This window comes from Lathyrus oleraceus, chromosome 1 (genome assembly GCF_024323335.1).
Source record: "Lathyrus oleraceus cultivar Zhongwan6 chromosome 1, CAAS_Psat_ZW6_1.0, whole genome shotgun sequence".
NCBI classification, from domain to species: Eukaryota; Viridiplantae; Streptophyta; class Magnoliopsida; order Fabales; family Fabaceae; genus Lathyrus; species Lathyrus oleraceus.
In genome coordinates, this window is record NC_066579.1 from 248,236,447 (window position 1) to 248,244,105 (window position 7,659).

Sequence of the window (7,659 nt, forward strand, 5' to 3'; positions counted from 1 at the left end):
TTGCCTCTTAAGGAGGACTTCAGACAGTTGCCTGGCCAAGTAACAGGCCAGGTCTTCCAGACTACATGAAGATAAGGAATTATACCTCAATGCAAATTGCTATTAAAGCAAAGCAAAGCAAGTTCTTAAAGAACTAAGCAACTAAGGGTACCTGAAACCAGTCAAACAGAATCAGTACACAACTCAAAGTCAAACCAAAATAAGATAGGGATCAACAGTCAACACAATCAGTTAAATGTGCAATGCACAAGGCTCAAAGCATGTGAGCCAAGCAACCTACAAAACAAACAAGTTAGTCATGATAATCAATCAAGCTCAATCAATTTGTATTGATCTCTTTGGGTATTTGTTGCTTAACCTGAAACAACAAACTTAAACATGAGCAACATGACCACTAGGACAAGCCTAGGGTCAAAAAGAGATAAGAAAATCAAAACAGCAAGTGACAAGTGTCCAAAATCAAGTTCAAACAATCAAGAAACAAACTCAATTGGTTCCATGTTCATATCAATCATCATCATCATTTCATAAGCAAATTAGGTCAAAGCATGGCATATAGAAGCTCAAAGAAGTCAACAGAATGATTTAGCTCAAAACCAAACTCAAACATTTCAATAAATTATCAAATAATTCATGATCAAACATCATCCATAACATGATAAGCATTCCTAATTTCAGCTCATTTGGATCAAGGGAAGTAGGTCAATAAAAATCAGAAAGGCAAGGCAAGTTTAAGCATGCTCAAAGGAGTCAACCAAACATGTACCAACTTCAATAAATCATAAAATAGTGACAACATATGAAAAATGAATGGGATCAAAACCATGACAAAGCTTAAGATGTCTACTAATCACATGTCAAATTTCAAGTTCATCCAATTAAGTATGAGAATTTCACAAATCATATGAGAACATGTGTCACAAAACGTCAACAAATGACCAAACAGGGGAGAAAATCCCAAACAAATAGGAAATGCCATCAATAATTCCAGAAAAATTCACATGTAAACTAGACATCCATAAGTACATTTATGCAAAAATTCAAACCAATTTGAGTTCAAGAAGAATGGTAATTAAAATCATGAAGTTGGACATCAATGGTGTGACACAAATTGTCACACCCCTATTCAAAAAATCATAACTCCACAACCAGAAATGATAAATTCACAAACTCTACACCAAAATCACCAGGAACATGTCTAGTTTAAGCACAAAAAATTTGGGAAGCATTGGATAATGTATCATCATTCCACAATCAATTTGGTGAGACATACACAAAATGGCCACATATGACAAACCCTAGCACATTTTAAAATCCATACATGCAAAAAATCTGGAAAAATCATGATAAAAGAACTAGAGATCAAGATGAACATTTTGCAAAAAATCCCATGAAATCAAAATTGAGTGTGCTATGATTTTTGTAAGTTGGTGTCACAAAATGAAATAAAAATGAAGAAATAAAATGATTTAATGAATTAAATAAGGGACCGGTGGCAAATTGGTAAATATTGGACCCCTTAAATGAAACTCTGCGTTTCACTTAAGGAGGTGTCGCGTGCTAACAGGCTCATGGCAATGTAACAGTGTATCTCATGCAGAATCAAAAGCCAAACGCGAGCAAAAGGAAATTCTAGGTTTGAAATTAGGGTTTTGGCTACAGTGTTCATCATTCATCTTGTTCAAGAACGATTTTCCCAGAAATTTGGATTAAGCATACCAATCAACTCAGCAAATAATGCACAACAATATTCCAACAACCATTTTCATTAAATCGAGCCATCATGAGAGAACTATGCAAAAACATATTTGAGTGTCAAGCTTTAAATCAATGTAACTCTCAAAATATTCCACCATTTTTAATGATTCAAAGCTCATTGTGACCAGCAAAGCAAGATCTATCTAAAGCATGGCATGATTTTAAGAATAATGAGATTCGAAACCTTACCAAATTTGGAGCACAGTGATGATTTGCTGGTTGTTTGGTTGTACAAGGCTGAAACAGATGACCGAAGTTGCTTTAGATGATGAATGGTCAAGGAATTTTAGCTCAGCAATGTTGATTCTAGCTTCAAACGAGATCTGCCATGGAAATGCTTTGATGTAACAGTGGTAGATTTCTTGCTTACAGCTGGAAAAAGATGCTCACAAATGCTTCCAAGGCGATGGTGAATGATGAAGCAACCAACACAAGTTCGAGTTCTTTGCAATTTTTCAGAAAAGTTTCAAAAATGAAGAAATGAGAATTTGAGAGAAAAAGAGTTTTTGATCTGTTTTTTGTGAAAGTGGCTAGGGTTTCTGCAGAAAATGTCCATATATAGTCTGTTTAGTATTGGTTTAAGTTGGTTAATGGAAGTGTTAATTGGAATTTGCATAATGAAGTGTGTTTGGTCATTTGCTAAAATCCATTCAAGTTGCATGGGGGTGCATGTACATGCACGAATTTGGGCCTTGAACACATCCAAAACATGTTTTCTGAACAATTTCAATTGGTAGAAATGGTTGGAAATGGTTATTTTGAAAGTCAACTTTTTTACCTCACTCATTTAATTCAAGTCAACTAAAAAATGCCATTTTGATTGGAATATTTTTGGTGAATTGTGATGAAAGATTTGGATAGAGCACATCAAATAGGACTTGTAGCAAAAAACCCCACCCAATTTAGCCAAATGGTTTGGAAGATATGCCACTTTGAAGTTCAAAATTTTTTGAGAATGATTTGATCATAACTTGCCAACCATAAATGAGAAATGAGTGTTCTTGGACTTTTTGAAAATGGGAGAACAAGATCTTCAACTTTCATGTTGGGCAAAAATTCATTTGAAGCTTGAATGATGAAGTAATTTTGAGGAGAAGAAGTTTCCGTTTTTGGCAAATTCCAATTACAGGTCAACTTTCTATTTTTGGAAATTACTTGTCTGACTTCAAATTCTTCACTGTGGATGTTTGACATGTTATATGAGGCTTATATGGACCTGAATGAGACCTCTCAGACCAATTCCCACCATCAAATCACTGATTAAATGCACAGTTGACCAAGGTTGACTTTGCTAGGGTTTTGCTTGACTGAACCATGTTCTGATGAATTCCAAGCCCCTACCACTTGATATCTTGATCCAAAATGATGTCACAACTCATATGAACTCTTGATGAATGATCATGGTGCCCAAATTCTGCAAGAATGGCCACCATCTATCTCAATGACTGACTTTGACTGATTTGACCTAGTTTGCTTCATCTGCAAGTAATATGGTTAGATGACAATATTTTTGTACTTTTGGTTAATAGACAGATGAAAAGCAATGATATACAAATGCAATACATGCTTGGTGATCAAGAACCACACTCACAAGATAACCCACCCACTAGGAGGGAAGCAAAGGTATGCAATGATCCTTGAGGCAATGATATGATATGATATGGGCCATGAGGGATCTTGGGGACAAAATTGGGGTCTTACAGATGCCCCTATTTAAGGTCATTCTAGTCGGAGAAGTGAAGTTTAAAAATCTTCATCTCGACGCGGTAGAATGGGCTTAAATAACAGTAATGAGACAAATTTTGGTCCCTAAGAGACCTCATGATGCAAATGTATGTATGCAAAAGACACAAACTCTGTGGGGATATGATTCACACAGAAGAAAGACGATCCATCGGAGTAATACACTCACCAGGAACAGAGACTCTAACAAGACTCTTGTTGGGGATAGTAAAGAAAAAGAATGCGTGAGCAGGACACGACTTCAAGTTGGGGAAAAAACAAAACTGACATAGCGTGAATAAAACACGACTCTGGTTAGGAGATAACGGAAAACAGACTGGAGACCTCACTGGGGGAGTGAATGACTCACACTGGGGAAAAGAATTCCAAAGGAAAATAAATCCATTAGAGAGACACAAGCTGACTCCTGGGGAGAAGCAATAGGAAACTTCGCTGAGGAAGCACCAAAGAAATGAGGTGTTACCGGTATAAGGGCAACAAACTCAGGAAGAATGAATATCTAAGACCGGTATAAGGGTGATAGATATCAATCAACCAAGCATCTGAGAAAGACCTGGAAAAGGTACATAAACTCAGGAAAATCTGACTCCACAAGGGACCGAGGTCATAATAGGGAGCAGAAAGGAAGGAACACCAAGGATACCGGGTTGTAGGTATGTAACAGGTGACCGACCAAAGACGTGAATTGGTGTGTGTTCCAAAACACTCATCATCCTGAAGAGAGCGAAAGCAAACTTGTTTATAGGATGGATATTTGATTCTATAAAGAATGCAAATCTTACTCAGTTGGGAAGACAAACAAAGTGTTTGACAAAAGAGTGCATGAGATATATTATCTATGGCCGTCAAAACAGAGATAATGTACTCGCATGGAAAATTATCCTGAACCGGGTTGTAGGTTGTTTATAGGATAAGATCCGAAATCGTGAATTGGTTTGTGTTCCAAGACACTCATCATCCTGAAGAAAGCTAGAACAGCAGACTTGTTTATAGGACTGACGTTCGATTCCACAAGGAATACGAATCTTACTCTGCGGAGAAAACAATCAAAAGATTGACCCAAGAGTGAACGAGATATAATATCCATTGCCGTCAGAACGTGGAGAGAATACTCACATGGAAGATTATCCTGAACCGGGTTGTAGGTTGTTTATAGGATAAGATCCGAAATCGTGAATTGGTTTGTGTTCCAAAACACTCATCATCCTGAAGAAAGCTAGAACAGCAGACTTGTTTATAGGATGGACATTCGATTCCACAAGGAATACGAATCTTACTCGACTGGGGAAGATCAACAAAGGACTCCAACCAAAGAGCGCAAGTGATATAATATTCATTACCGGCAGACCGTGAATAATATGCTCGAAAGGAAGAGACACCAGAGATACCGAAGTATATAATAGGTGACTAACCAAAAAGAGAGACAATCGATACCAAGCATACGGGTAATCGAAAGATAATCTCAAAGGATAAATTGCAAGCATCCGGCAATTATCCGACAACAAAGAAATATTCGATTCCGCAAAGGGAAAAAGCGAATCTTACTCGACCAGGGAAACACAAAAGGTTTTGACTGAAGAGTACATGAGATACATTATTCATAGCCATCAAAACGTGAATAATAACCTCGCAGGGAAGATTATCCTTAACCGGGTTTTAGGTTGTTTATAGGATAAAATCCGAAAAGAAGGGCATCAGGATACCAAACTAGGTATATAATGATGAACAATCAAAGGGAGCAACAGACATTACCAACAAGAGGGTAAATGAAAGAAGACTCGCTGGGAATGCATTGATGAAAATCAATGATCCGGGGAACACAATCACTGCCAAACGGTGAAGGGACCCGCTGGGGATAGAATTGCTAGCATACGGCAATTATCCACAAAAGACTTGCTGGGGATATAAGTGCTTATCTGAGCAACTTATCCAGGCGAAAGGAAGATCAACATCAAGTATTGAATGAAGATAACCACAAAGAGGGGATTGCCATCGGTTGGGATGAACAACAAAATTAACTCTGCAAGTGGAGAAAACAGGGTTTATGACTACCGGTTCGTAGGTAGAAAAACCGCAAAGATAGGACTTACGACTGCTGGTTTGTAGGCAGAGGGCCAAACTCTGGTGGGGATAACCACAAAATTAGGGTTTACATCTACCGAATACGGGGTAGAAAACCAACAACTCCGCGTGGGGATAGAACAAATCACAAATCCGCACGGGAAACCAAAATAGGGCTTATAACAAACCACAAACTGCCGGAGAGCAGGAAAATAGGATTTACAACTACCGACTGTTAGGTAGAAAACCAAAACTACTCCGCTGGGGAACAACCCACTGGGAAGCACAAGACTTTTGACAAATAGCCAATTCGGGAATAATCCGAAAAGACAAACTGAATCAAGACATGTCCTAATGAGGATGTAACTCAAATAGGAAAATCCGTCCCAATATATGTGTTGGGAGGAAACGGAAGAAACCGTCATCCACGAGGATATATCTCAGTGGGGAACTGCAGAAGGACAGACAACAAACACTTTCTGCTTACGGGGCTGACTCTATATGGAGAGATTTAGACACCCGACATCTGCTAGGGGAGATCTATTAGGGATCTGCATCACCCGTTGCAGGAGACACAACAATCAAAAGATATATGGCAAATAATGCAACATGATTATCTGAATGTTTATGAATATGCATGAATATGCATGATTTTATGTTTAATGAATGCTGACAAAACAGACAATTCTAACACAAACAGGTCCAGGAATCAAACGCCCGGTATTATACTTCCAGGGAAAAACCAACTGGAAAGTCAATCTGCGGAGATCTACATGCTATAAAGCATAGATCTGCGGGTACTGCTGGAGAAGCAGAGGATCAGAGATATCAGGAAACACCAAATCTCTGAGTGATGGATCAGTAAACAACCCAACCAGGGTACAGAAAGTCACAACGGGCCAAGCAGCCACCAAGACGAATCTATTGGAGAACAAGAGAAAACCCAAGATATCTGCAGGGGATCCCAGCATCAACTGAGAAACAAAAAGTGCGTTGCACAAGCACGAACTGCTGTAGAAGCAACTTCACATAACTCCGTTGGGGAACAACCCACTGAGGGAGAATGTACCACACAAGTAGATTCTGCAACAAGCCACTCTACTTGGGAGAGAATACACATAGCAAAACTGATTGCAACAAGTAGATTCTGCAATATAAGCCACTCTACTGGGGATCACAAGCAGTCAGGAAATCAATTCGTTCTCTGAATGCTAGAGCCATCATCCGACCATACTGGGGATTGAAGGAGTATTCAACAGGCGAAACTGCCACAACAAACGTTCTGCAGACTATGCTGAGGAAAAGATGGTTGAAATACTGGGATGTCAACCCAATCAACCACTGAATAAGAAAATAAATCCTGCTCTGCTGAGGAGAACAAACACTCTGATAGAGAGACAACAACAACTCTACAGACGACTTCGCCGGGGAAAAGGTAAAGTACCGGGTATCAAACCGCCGACTTACCGAATCTATTAAAAGGAAAACGACCGTGCTGAGGAAACAGACAACTCTGCTGGCACCTGCACTGGGGAGAGTGACAACAACTCTGCTTGCGAATGTGCTGAGGAGACAAATAAAGTCTGGGGATGTCGACCCACTGGAGAAAGTGACGGGGCGCCAGGATGACAAACCAATCAACCGCTGAAACTCACAAGGGAACATCCATGCTAGGGAAGATTGCTGCTGGAGAAAACGAAGCCTTCAACAACACTCTGCTTGGGGAACAACCCCATCAACAACTCTGTTTGAGGAACAACCCCAACAAAGATCTGAAGAAAGAAGATACAACCAAACCAGGAATATGAACAAATGTCTTACCTGTTGGAAATCATGCCACCCTCGGGAGAGCAATGAGATATTCTTTTTATCAATTTAAAACATGCAAAACATTTGTTGAATTGAAACAAATAAGAGTGCAAATAATTGGATAAGAAGCTCAAATTGATTTAATGGAATGGTAGCCTGTAAATGGCAAGACTCCATAGATCTGTACAAATTTGAAATCAGTGATATATATTGGAAGAGGGCTACATTGAACATAATGATCCTTTTCTCTACCAATTTGAATCTCGATGTATCCGAAGCTTCGGTTGA